This window comes from Ovis canadensis, chromosome 20, assembly GCF_042477335.2.
Source record: "Ovis canadensis isolate MfBH-ARS-UI-01 breed Bighorn chromosome 20, ARS-UI_OviCan_v2, whole genome shotgun sequence".
In the NCBI taxonomy this organism is placed as follows: domain Eukaryota; kingdom Metazoa; phylum Chordata; class Mammalia; order Artiodactyla; family Bovidae; genus Ovis; species Ovis canadensis.
Genome location: NC_091264.1, coordinates 44,602,921 through 44,616,400, shown reverse-complemented (window position 1 = coordinate 44,616,400; position 13,480 = coordinate 44,602,921). Strand labels below are relative to the sequence as shown.

General features: G+C 40.9%; 5 non-coding genes across 5 annotated transcripts; 1 reads left to right on the top strand and 4 right to left on the bottom strand.

Annotated features, from left to right (window-relative positions):
* Nucleotides 1-2,133: 2,133 nt before the first annotated feature.
* Nucleotides 2,134-2,207, bottom strand: TRNAT-UGU (transfer RNA threonine (anticodon UGU)). The gene has a single exon. It is a non-coding gene; the product is annotated as a tRNA-Thr (tRNA).
* A 3,657-nt stretch (nt 2,208-5,864) lies between these two features.
* On the bottom strand, nt 5,865-5,946 carry TRNAL-AAG (transfer RNA leucine (anticodon AAG)). The gene has a single exon. It is a non-coding gene; the product is annotated as a tRNA-Leu (tRNA).
* Nucleotides 5,947-9,805: 3,859 nt separating this feature from the next.
* On the top strand, nt 9,806-9,878 carry TRNAM-CAU (transfer RNA methionine (anticodon CAU)). Its single transcript has one exon. It is a non-coding gene; the product is annotated as a tRNA-Met (tRNA).
* A 2,756-nt stretch (nt 9,879-12,634) lies between these two features.
* On the bottom strand, nt 12,635-12,708 carry TRNAT-CGU (transfer RNA threonine (anticodon CGU)). Its single transcript has one exon. It is a non-coding gene; the product is annotated as a tRNA-Thr (tRNA).
* Nucleotides 12,709-13,209: 501 nt separating this feature from the next.
* TRNAA-AGC (transfer RNA alanine (anticodon AGC)) lies at nt 13,210-13,281 on the bottom strand. Its single transcript has one exon. It is a non-coding gene; the product is annotated as a tRNA-Ala (tRNA).
* Nucleotides 13,282-13,480: the final 199 nt, after the last annotated feature.

The following is a 13,480-nucleotide window of genomic DNA, read 5'->3' as shown; positions in this document are numbered from 1 at the left end:
GATGGTATGAATAGAAAGAGACATCACTAGAACTTACCTCTTCTTATTTGAATTTGTATTTAGGAGATGTCTTTAGCTATAGAAGTTTAGTCAGGAGAAAGGTTGCAAAAGAGTTGGATCCCAACAATCCTGAGAGAGGGAAGCAAATATGATAAGGTCAGGGCTTCAGTAAAACTCACTAAAGGTCTCGATATGCAAGTAGGGTGAATGTGATTCTGGAGGCATCGAATAATCTGTATTGGTTCCAAATTTGATTTAAAAGCAGATAAAACCAGTTTGCATCCAGTGTGCCAGTGATCCCATAGGGGCTGTCATTGGTGAATTATTCTCCTTGGAGATACTGTCTATCTTTTGTTTACACTTTTGGTCGCAATTGAAGGTTGCATCAGTTCTTCCACTCATTAATTCCATCTTAATAGGGCTTCCCTGGTGACTCAGACGGTAAAGAATCTGCCTGCGATGCAGGAGACCTGCGTTTGATCCCTGAGTCAGGAAGATCCCCTGGAGAAGGGAATGGCTACTCACTCCAACCCATTCCAGTATTCTTGTCTGGAGAATTCCACGGACATAGGAGTTTGGCTGACTACAGTCCATGGGGTCACAAAGAGCTGGTCATGACTGAGACACCATCATTTTTCACTAGCTGAATAATACACTATGCTTAAATCTAAAGAATCAGGGCATGAAGAGAGCATGTCCAAGGCAAAAAAACAAAAACAAACAAACAAAACCAAAACCTACCAAATAACAGAGCCTAGGAGATGGAGAAGATTAATTCAATTTGTCTATATGGCCTGCTCATTTTTTCATGGAGAACCTCCTACATAGACTTCTGAGGTTTTATATTTTCCTCCTCCCTAAGTTAAATGCATTAAGCAACTGTTCACTGGGCTGATTATCTTCCAGCAGAAAACAGAAAGTTATCTCAGGATCCCTAACCAATAGGACTAAGGATTGAGATCAGTCTAAGTTGCTTAATTTTATTTAGCTCTGTGGCCAAAAACTTCATTCTTGACTCTAATGAAATTAGAAGATAGATATCATGAGAAAAGCATGGATTCCAGAATTAGATCTGAATTTGACATTTAATTTTGTCACTTTGTTACCATGAATATTATTGAATTTGTTTCCTTATCTTCAAAGAACTAACACACATTTGACAGGATTGTTGGGCTAATTAGATGACAGCATGTCTGGAAACTCTTGGAATGTAGCAGACTTCCAATAATGGTAACTTGATGATAATGAGAGTAAGCAGATGTTCATGAATCAGTACAAAAGTGCTAATAGTGTACAAAAGTGACCTCACTTTCAGTTCTGTTGTGTGTGCAATATTTCAAGCTGGATACTTGCAAATGTGATTCACTTACTTCAAAATCACTTGGAGTGCTTGTGAAAAACACACATCTCTGGGACGTCCACCAAAACAGAATTAAAACCTGGGGATGAGTTTTAACTAGTTCCCAAGGCAATTTAAATGTATATTGGGCTTGGGAATCATTGCATTATAGAATCATTTTGTTGTTTTCTTTTTAATTATAAAATTAAAGTTCAGGTTCTAGAGGGGCCAATTTATGTATTCCCTTTGGGACTAAAGCCCTTCCATGAAGACTGAAGGAATATAAGCAAATGTAAATTACCATTATTATAATGTAGTAATATTTGGAAAATCATATATAAAACAGATAACATAATGCTGAGCTCCCTAAAATCACTAATAAGTTGCATGGGAGCTCAGAAATAGGCTTTAAGAGTTGGTACAGTTTTGTCACCACCCTCTACTCCTCACCTCCCAGTAAGAAATGAGAGGACAGGGAAAGATGAAAAACAAAAGGCCATTTTCTTTGTTTCCATAAAGTGACCCACCATCTTCTCTTCCAAGCTTTGTTTGTTTGTTTGCTTGTTTCTGGCTCCAACCCTGCAAGGATGAACCCTCATCTGCATTGGAAGGGCAGTGTCTTGAGGCTGGAACGCCAGGAAGTCCTGCCTTTTCTTTAGAACTGCGAATTTTTGCAGTTACAGCCTCTTCTGCGTGATTGAATCAAAATTTACAGTAATACCTAGTACACTGAAGAATTAGAAGCAGTGGGGAGTTAATGAAGAATTTGGGCCCCAATGAAGAAAAAAAAGCAGAGGCCCCACTGGGATTCGAACCCAGGATCTCCTGTTTACAAGACAGGCGCTTTAACCAACTAAGCCATGGAGCCCGCACGTAAGCCCGCTTTATACTCGGTCTGTCCTCACTGTGAGAGTAAATATTCTTGAGGCAGTTTGTGGGATTTAGAGCAGTTTGCTGTGAGAAAAGAGACAAACTTCAAGAAGACGTTTTGCTTACTTAGACGCGCTGCAGAACAAGCTGGAAAAGTTTCGGGCGGCTTGAATGTTGGAACCAACAGGACTTCAACTAATTCAATGGGAATCGTCAATAAAAGTCGGAGCTACTCACTTTTTCCAAAAGGGATACATTCTTCTAAAAGCAAACTTTGCTGTTACTGCACCTCGACTTTTGTAACTGAGTTTCTTCATTCCAGTAACCTAAGTGACGGGCTCTAAAAATGGAACTCCACTAACGGGTCTAAGCCCCTTAGACCGCCGAGTCGGGGCACCTAGCGTTCCTACACGTTTGCACTCAGCAAGCGGTGACTTGAAGGGGAAGGACCGCGAGCGGAGAAGGCGGCTGAAGTGTAGAGTTCAGCTAGAGTCAGGCACATCGCTCTCTAAAAATCCAAAAACGCCAGTGTCAAGGTGGTTGTAAAGACTCAGATCACACAACCACAGTTGTAAAGCCCCTCGGAATGCTGAACGGGGAGAGGGCCTAACGGTCCCCTGCGGACCACAGACTGTTCACTGGATCTAGGTACCATACTCCTTAGGTGGAGAGCCTTACAGTTCCAGAGAACCACCCACTGAACCCTACCCACCAAGGGCCCGCTTTCCAGGGCAATAGGTCCTCAAGTCGCAAAGAAGGCAACGCCTTCTTCCCTCTAACCAGGTTCCTGCACTCTGCTATGACCCGCCCTTCCTTCTCCCAAGTCGCAACCCCGGAGGGGACAGGCCGAGATCTAGGTCTGAGGTTAGTACCCTGATCGTGACTGCGGTCCACCTGAACGTCTGGAAGGCGACAGAGGTAGCTGACTGGGGGGGATCGTGGTAGGATAAAGCAGGTGAGGCTAGCACATGGGCCTCTGATATTCCCAAGGGTAGGAATCAAAGCTCCTATTTTGTACAAAGGAAGCAGAAAAAGCAGTCTATTTAAACAGACTACAGAAGTTTCTTAATATGTTTTGGAAATGAGAAAAATGTTTAATTTAAAGCCCTTTTTGGAGGTAGTGTGGTAGCCCTTCTAGGATGCAGAATTAAGTCTCTCATTTCTTTAGAAACATGGGTTCAGACCCCACTGCCATATCCCAGGCCCCACAGGTCCGCAAATGGAACCTAAGTAAATAGGCTCTTCCTTAAAAGCTAAAGGAAAACTCCTGCTTCCGGAATTAGTTTAGATAAGAGTTCTTTCACCGAGGGCAAGTAGCTAAAGGTGTGCGGGTGTGTTTGTGCAGCTCAGTCGAGTCGGACTCTTTCTGACCCTATGGATTGTAGCCCACCAAGTTCCTCTGTCTATGGGATTCTCCAGGCAACAATACTGGAGTGAGTTGCCATTTCCTTCTCTAGGGTGGGAAACCTTCCTAATCCAGTCCTTTCCTCTGTCCTAGTTCATGGAGTTTCTCAGAGACATTCAAACTAAAGAATTACAATGAAATAATATTTTCTATCAAGCAGACTAAACAAAAATAATTGTAGTAGTGTTGCCTATTAGCACTTGCAGTCATTGTATGAGTTTCCTGTGGCTCCTGTAACTAATTACCACATCTCAGTAGCTTTAAAGAACAGAAATTAATTTCCCCACAGTTCTGGAGGTCGGAAGTCCAAAGTCAGTATCACTGGGCAGAAATCAAGGTTCTGACAGGGTCATACTCCCTGTGGAGGCTGTAGGGGAGAATCTGTCTTTGTCTCTTCCAGCTTCTGGTGGCTACCAGCCTTCCTTGATGTGTAGTTGCATTTCCTCTGCTTTTGTATTCACATCGTCGTCTGTTCCATAATCTCCCTATGCCTCTCTCCTTTAAGAACACTTGGCATGTCATTCAAGCTCCATCTGGATAATCCAGGATGAATTCCCCATCTCAAGATCCCAAACTCAATTCCCTCTGCAAAGACGCGCTCATTTTTATTTATTTATTTATTTTGCCATATAAGGTAATATTGACAGCTTCCAGAAATTAGGATGGAAATATTTTTTGAAGGATCATTTTTTCAGTCTGCCCTACAGTAGTAACATTCTGATTCCTCCACCTACAGACAAGAGGTTAACTGGTTATAACCTCAGTTTGTTTCTCTTAATAAAATAGGAATAATAATATGAACTTTCTTATACATTACTGAGAATATAAAAGAACTATGACAATATCTGGGGCTTTGTAAGAATTTAATGGCTGTTAATTCTCAATGTCACAGCAATGTTCTATGTGGGTCATGGTGTCAAGGAAACAAGCCCTTCCTTGGCTCTCTGGGGATAAATTAGTAACATTTAGGAAAGACTAAGACAAGAACCACCAAAATTACCATCACACATATTTAATTTAGCAACTGTATTTTCAGAAATTTCTATAATACACACTTATGAAATGCGGATATTATTTATTTGTGTTATTTATATTGTTAAATGTGGCTTGTTAAATAAAAATATATCCATAACATGGAATATTTTTGAGACAAAAGAAAAATAAGCTATTTCTATGCTGATATGGAAATGGAGGCTTAAAACTCAACATTCAAAAAACGAAGATCACAGCATCTGGTCCTATCACTTCATGGCAAAAAGATGGTAAAACATTGGAAATGGTGACAGATTTTATTTTCTTGGGCTCCAAAATCATTGCAGATGGTGACTGCAACCGTGAAATTTAAAGACTTTTGCTCCTTGGAAGAAAAGCTATGACCAACCTACACAGCATATTAAAAAGCAGAGACCTTACTTTGCTAACAAAGGTCCCTATAGTCAAAGGGTTTTTCCAGTAGTCAGGTATAGATGTGAAAGTTGGACCATAAAGAAAGCTGAGCACCAAAGAATTGATGCTTTTGAACTGTGGTGTTGGAGAAGACTCTTGAGAGTCCCTTGGACTGCAAGGAGACCCAACCAGTCCATTCTAAAGGAGATCAGCCCTGGGTGTTCTTTGGAAGGAATGATCAGAAGCTGAAGCTCCAATACTTTGGCCACATGATGATAACTGACTCACTGAAAAAGACCCTGATGCTGGGAAAGATTGAATGTGGGAGGAGAAGGGGGTGACAGAGGATGAGATGGTTGGATGGCATCACCGATTCAATGGACATGAGCTTGAGTAAGCTCTGGGAGTTGGTGATGGACAGGAAGGCCTGACGTGCTGCAGTCCATGGGGTCGCAAAGAGTCTGACAGGACTGAGTGACTGAACTGAACTGAACTAAAGGCAAGGTGCAATAGAATAGATTTGAAAAGTGCAAAATATGAGAAAAATAATAGGCTTCTTCTGGTTTGTAAGCAAAAAGCACACCTTTAACTTATCATTCCTTATATGTTTGCATGAGGAATCAGAATCCAGTGCTGGAGTGGAATGAAGTCGGATGAAGACTGATTTTCAATTAAAACACCCTAATAACTATCAACCAATTTCTGCTTAGCTAATAACTTACTATCAAAGTTCTGCTTATTTCTTATTTTTGTTTATTTCTTAAATCTGTAAGAACATTTCAAAACCAGTTGACATACTCTCTTCCGTAGAAGCTTTTAAAGGGGTCAAACGACTGCTTTAAAGAAGTGGGTCTGCAATAGAGATGGCAGCGGTGGGATTCGAACCCACGCCCCCGAAGAGACTGGAGCCTTAATCCAGCGCCTTAGACCGCTCGGCCACGCTACCACGTAAGCACGCTGCTCAAACTTCTTCTTAGCAGTTGAAAAGACTTGCACAAGCCTGTGTTATTTTCCTAGCGTATTTTCCCCCTCCACATACAACTCTGTCATCTCATCCACGAATAAAATCCGCAAACAGGTTCCTACTTAGGGAGATTCACATTTGCCTTCTGTGCTACTTTTCTGATACTCGAAAGTAAAGGGAGACGCAGCCAATGCATAACATCCCTCAAACTCAAAGTCATAAACTCGAATTAGTCATTAAAAAAAAAAAAAATTAGAAATCGCCGGCACAGCACCCACCGAAACTCGAGATGCAGAGATCAGGAGTCTCCAATTTGTCAACTGCGTTTGGGAGTCAGCAGTGGGAAGTGATTTTTATTTCTTCACCTAGAAAACAGAGACGCTCTTCTCCCCGCTCACACGGAACTTGGGTCAGAGTTTGTGTGTCTGTGTGATTTCTTACTAAAGAAAACAACCGCGCAAACCGACCTGCTTTTCGCTGAATGTGATCATGGTCTTAATTTACAAAGCTCAGGGAGGGGATCAGTTTGCTTTCAGTACGTGGTGTAGCATACTCTCCAAGCCCAGAGACGACTTGTTCTACCCGCTCCAACCTCATCTATGCGAACTTGGCGAGTCCCCGGGTCAACTCCCCCACCTAATCACTGTCTCCAGACCGCTCATCCTCTAGCTGAACAGCCTGATCCATTATATGCTGCACCGTTTAAGTGAGCCCTACTATGATCAGGGGAAGTGGTGTGTAATTCTTCAAAAGGTCTGATTATATTCTATACAGGGAAGAAGTGGTCTTTTTTTTTTTTTTTTTAAGAAAAATGAGATTCAGTTCAGTTCAGTTCAGTCGCTCAGCCGTGTCCGACTCTTTGAGACCCCATGAATCGCACCATGCCAGGCCTCCCTGTCCATCATCAACTCCCGGAGTTTACCCAAACTCATACGCATCCAGTCAGTGATACCATCCAGCCATCTCATCCTCTGTCATCCCCTTCTCCTCCTGCCCCCAGTCCCTCCTAGCATCAAGGCCTTTTCCAATTAGTCAACTCTTCCCATGAGGTGGCCAGAGTTTTGGAGTTTCAGTCTCAGCATCAGTCCTTCCAATGAACATCCAGGACTGACCTCCTTTAGGATGAACTGGTTGGATCTCCTTGCAGTCCAGGGGACTCGCAAGAGTCTTCTCCAACACCACAGTTCAAAAGCATCAATTCTTCAGTGCTCAGCTTTCTTCACAGTCCAACTCTCACATCCATACATTACCACCGGAAAAACCATAGCCTTGACTAGACAGACCTTTGTTGGCAAAGTAATGTCTCTGCTTTTTAATATGCTATCTAGGTTAGTCATAAGTTTCCTTTCAAGGAGTAAGCATCTTTTAATTTCATGACTGCAATCACCATCTGCAGTGACTTTGGAGCCCCCCAAAATAAAGTCAGCCACTGTTTCCACTATTTCCCCATCTATTTCCCAGGAAGTCATGGGACCAGATGCCATGATCTTCGTTTTCTAAATGTGGAGCTTTAAGCCAACTTTTTCGCTCTTTCACTTTCATCAAGAGGCTTTTTAGTTCCTCTTCACTTCTGCCATAAGGGTGGTATCATCTGCATGTCTGAGGTGATTGATAGTTCTCCCAGCAATCTTGATTCCAGCTTGTGTTTCTTCCAGTCCAGCGTTTCTCATGATGTACTCTGCATATAAGTTAAATAAGCAGGGCGACAATATACAGCCTTGACGTACTCCTTTTCCTATTTGGAACCAGTCTGTTGTTCCATGTCCAGTTCTAACTGTTGCTTCCTGACCTGCATACAGATTTCTTAAGAGGCAGGTTAGGTGGTCTGGTATTCCCATCTCTTTCAGAATTTTCCACAGTTTATTGTGATCCACAGTCAAAGGCTTTCTATATTTTTTAGTTAAAGAGAAAATGTATGGAAAAGTATCAAAGAAAAGTGCCGGAGAGCAATTTGAAAGTAGAGACTAGTTAGGATATAGTCAGTCTACTACTATTGCTGACATCACTAAATCCGTGATGGAAGAACAGGGATGTTTTTTAAAAGTAACTGAAATAGTTTGTGAAATATTTGGGATCTTAGGGTAAAAAGTACAGCATTTTGAAGATAAACTTTTGTTATAAAGTTGCTAAAAGAACTAAATTATGTAGAATTTTAATGAAGTAATCACGTAACATTTTATCAATAATAAAATATTCCTGTTCAGTAGAAAATTGAAATTTTATCTGTGATTGTTAGTTCTGTAAAATCACAGATGATAACCACTCTGTCACTACACCTTACTAGCACAGGGCTTGACACATCATAGGTACTCAGTAAAATTTTAGTCAGTTGTATAGTACCCATACATTAAGGTAGGGGTTTTCATCCAATAAAAACTTAACTGAAACCATACAATGTACCAGTCACTATTTTAAGTTCTGGGACAGGAACGGTGAACAAGGAAAATACAAAGTTGATGCCCTTGTCGAGCTTATATTCTAGAAGAAAAGACAGACAATAAATAATGCAGGACGCTGGGGTTTGACCCCTGGATCAGGAAAATCCCCTGAGAAGGGAATGGCAATCCAATCCAGTATTCTTGCCTAGAAAATTCCATGGACAGAGGAGCCTGGTGGGCTATGTAGTCCATGGGGTCACAAAGAGTCGAACACGAGTGATTTCATAGTAGTCATAGTTAAGTGAGCCCAAGTTCTACTGCTTCTCATCTACTGAGTAGCCACAAGCCTATCGGCAAGTCACTTAAACTTACTTGGTCTTACTTTTATCATATGTAAATGATATGACAATAATAAAAGTTGCCTACAGTGATAGATAGATGGCCACTACATGTAACATACATATAAGAGTACCTTGCCCGTAATATGCACTCAGTACAGTTTGCTATCATCATTTGTATCATTTATTAGTATTCATTGAACAACTTTTTTGTGTGTCACATTCAGTCTTTTAAATAATACTGTGAAATATCCTATTTTACAGATAATGAAGTTTTTAAAAATTGACATATTCTCAGAAAAACCAAGTGAATTATTTTTCCTAACTTAATAGATGGCACACACAAGATTTACACTTCAGTCCTACAATATCTATTTTAGGACGTTTTTCACTTTGCCAGATTGAAATCCAGTGTATTATTTCTGCATTTTCAATCATCTCACCTCATTTCTTCCACCTTATCTCGCCTCTGTTTACATTATTCTGGACTTCTAGCCAGAATAGAAAGGCCTTCAGATCATGGACTTGGTCAGACATGGATTTTAAGGGGAATACTGGCAGACGAGGAAGATGCAGAGCTAGATAAGGAGACTCCAGCTTCGCCCTCAGCAGAGCTAAGCATATTTCTGTGTCCCTCACTGTTTCAGTCTGGAAATCTTCCTGCCTGTGGACCCAACTCAGGCCCCTTGTATGCCACTTTCTACACGCGTAGTTGTGAAGTAGGGCAGGTGAAATCTAATGAAGTCTGATGTCTGCCAGCAGTAAGTGGTATTTAAAGCATGTGTGTGTGTGTGTGTGTGTTAGTCGCTCAATAGTGTCTGACTTTTTGCCACCCTGTGGACTGCAGCCCAGCAGGCTCCTCTGTCCATGAGATTTTCCAGGCAAGAATACTGGAGTGGGTTGCCATTTAAAAGCATTGTGGGAGAAAAAATTTCACCGTGTTGCATATTTATTCAAGGATGAAATACTGAAATAATTTTGACCATTGTGACATACTCAGAACAACAGTAAATATGCCACAGCACATACTCTTATCTTGCACTGTTTGAAAAATATAACTTCTCAGAAAATTTGTATAAACATGAAAGAGAATCAATACTTCTACTGAAACCTTCTTGTTTCAGAGCCTTCTTAGCGCAGTAGGCAGCGCGTCAGTCTCATAATCTGAAGGTCCTGAGTTCGAGCCTCAGAGAAGGCACAGTAGTTTTGTCACTCCTACAAACTTGCATTTGAGAAAGAAGCAGGGTAACAAACAAAATTCCCTATCCCACCAATCAAGTTCTGTGGGAAATCTAGGCCCCAGGACTAACTCCCAGCCAACATGATGGGATTATAAATGGAGCTGTAGTCCTTCAAGAAGTTTAGCTGATTTCTGAGAAGGAAATGGCAACCCACTCCAGTGTTCTTGCCTGGAGAATCCCAGGGACGGGGGAGCCTGGTGGGCCACCGTCTATGGGGTCGCAGAGTCAGACACAACTGAAGCAACTTAGCAGTAGCAGCAGGTTCCTTAGGCAGCAAAGCAGTTTTTCAATATGTTGCCTATAACCATATATCTGGATTAACTGTCTCTTTGCTGCACTAGAAAATTAGCAAAAATTTATCACCTTAAAATAGCATAAATTTATTATTTTACAATCTGGAGTTCAGAAGTCTGAAATGGGTCTTTTGGGGTTAAAATCAGGGTGTAGCAGAGCTGCCCTCTCTCTAGAGGTCTTGGGGAGAAATCACTCCTTGCCTTTTCTAGCTTCTAGAGGATGCTCCTATTCCTTGACTCGTGTTCACATCATTCTGACCTCTGCTTCTGTTGTCTCATCTCCTTCTCTGACTCTGACCCAGCTACCACCCTCTTATAAGGACACTTTGATTACATAGAGCCATCCAAATATCCAAGATAATCTCCCTATCTCCAGATTCTTAATCACATTCCTTTTGCCTGGCAAGATAACATATTCACCAGGTTTTAGAGATTAGGAAATGGGCATCCCCGGGTGGGGGGTGCGAGACATAATTACACCTACCATAGTCTACCTGCTGGTCCCCAAAGATTCACACTTGTGCCACATGAAAAAAATATTCACTCCATTCCAATCTTTCCCATCTTAACTCATTTCACCATCAACATATCTAAATCTTGTCCTTTCAAAACTTCCAAATATCATCACCTAAATCACCCAGATTTGGAATGAGTGAGGCTCTGTGTATAATCAATTCTTATTTCATTTTATTGATTGCTTCTTTATGTGCTATATATCCTTCTAAAATATTTTATGTGTATTTACTCCACAAGTCCTCCCATTAACTCTATTAGGTAGGCTTATTACTATTTCTCTTTTATACATGAGGACAGTGATGCCCATTGAGAGAAAGCAATTTACAAAAGCTCCCGTAACTAATAACTGGAACAGTTGAGATTTGAGTACAGGCAGTGGGAACTAGTTAAATAAGTGAAGTGAAAGTGAAGTTGCTCAGTCATGTCCGACTCTTTGCGACCCGTGGACTGTAGCCCACCAAGCTCCTCTGTCCATGGGATTCTCCAGGCAAGAATACTGGAGTGGGTTGCCATTTCCTTCTCAAAATGAACAGAAGTGAGATCCAGGCATTGTTGGGGGGAGGGGCATCAGTTTTCTATTTAATATTGCTACTCAAGTTCTTAGAGTAATAATAGTAGCCACTTCGTAACTATTTCTCATTAAAAAGTTAAAAAATTAAAAAGTTAACATGTCAGTGATTTTATTAAAGAACAGATGACACTCTGTAGTCCAGCTCTATCCTATGTTGTCCTCATACTCTTACATTGCTTTATTCTTCTCCACAGATTTCATCAGTATCTTACATGCTTACTTATTTTATATATTAATTTCTTTATGTTTCATGTCACCCCCAGCAGAATGTGAGATCCGTGACAGCAGTGCTTTATGTTAGCTTTGTTTGCTACTGTATTTCCTGCCCTTAGAAATATTCCTGGGGTAGTTACTGGAGGCAGGGATGAGGGGTGGCCGACAAAATGAGTGAACGTGGTCAAAAAGTACAAACTTCCATTTATGAGATAAATAAGTCCTGGGGATGTAATGCACAGGTTGGTGACTATAGTTAACAATATTGAATTGCATATTTAAAAGTTGCTAAGACAGTAGATCTTAAAAGTTCCCATAATATGGGGAAAAATGTAACTGAAAATAAAAGGAAAGAAAGACAGAAATATGCCTGGTATATAAAAAACCAGCAGCTTACATTGTTGAATTAATTGGTGAATCAATAGGAGACAAAAAGATAAGGAAGCTCCATAAGTCTCTAGGGCTGAATCTAAGTTTCTTTAGATATCTGGCAGAATTCTCCAGCTTGCTCTTTTCACAGCGACTTTGTCCTAGCTCTAGGGTGTTTGTATCTAAGACATTTTTCCTTCCAGTTGATCATCATTCCTGAAATACTCTAATGTTTTCCTTAAGAGAGCATGGGAATATACTATTCTTCCTCATGTTCCCTTCAAAATGTCAAGCACGACCCTGCAAACATCCTAATTTTCCTTTGTAGCTAGTAATAGATTCATTGTTCATTATCTTATTTAATGAAATCAATTGTAGAGCTAGAGATTGTTAAAGTCTAGAGAGATTTATACATATTTTCTGTCTGGATACTTCAAACAGTAACACACTGTAGGTGATCAAAAACATTTTACCACAGTTTAACGCAAAACCTATTTGAAAAGTGATTGAGATATAAAGTCACATGCAGTATTAGGTGGTTTGCATTTGAATTGTCATCTCCTAAGAATTTACTTCTTTTTAAAAGTAAGGAATCTGAAGCAGTTGCAATCAAACAACCTGTAACTGTATCTGATAGAGTTCTAGGGCTGTTAACTTTGGTTGAGAATTTGTGGAGGATTAGTAAGAAGACACAGTTAACTAGCCAAAATAAAATTTTTAGGAATTTGCCCTACCTTCAAGCAAAAAGGCAAGGCCCTACTGGGAGTCGAACCCAGGATCTCCTGTTTACGAGACAGGCGCTTTAACCAACTAAGCCATAGAGCCACTTGAGCATCTATAGGAGAGTTAAATCTACCTCATTTTACTTTGCTCCAGTAGGGAGCAGGGGTGGGGAGAGCCTAAGGAAAAAAAAAAAAAAAGCACTACCCTGTAGTTGGCTCTGAGATGAATTGAGAAAGTAGCATTGACATATATAAACACTATCATGGGTAAAGTGGGAAGTTGCTATATAACACAGGGAGTCCAGCCTGGAGCTCTGTGATAACCTAGAAGGGTGGGGGATGGGAGGTGGAAGGCTACGGGGAAGGGAGGGAAGTTCCAGAAGGAGGGGATATGTATATAATTACGACTGATTCACATGGTTGTACAGCAGAAACCAACAGAATATTGTAAAGCAACATTCTCCAATTACAAAAGTAGAAGGTTGACAAATAAGTTTGAGCAAATCAGCACGAGTTATGAGTGAGAAGTTTCAACAGGTAGGAAAATCGAAAAGCCATTTTGAGTAGTACTGATGAATTGCTACACAAGAAGCCAAGTCCTAACTGGAGGTGCCGGGGATTGAACCCGGGGCCTCGTGCATGCTAAGCACGCGCTCTACCACTGAGCTACACCCCCTACAATGTCACCTACTTTGTGGAAAATGTTTAATGGCAATAGCTATCTGCATTATTTTTCAAGAGCCCTAGTCTAGTACAACTCAGCTGTGTTCTGGAGAATCTTGTCCATGCATATGCCCTCCTCACATGAAGCTCTTGGCTCTACAAGAGTATGAAGAGCTAGAAACTAGAGTAACATCTATCGACTTGCAGTGGTT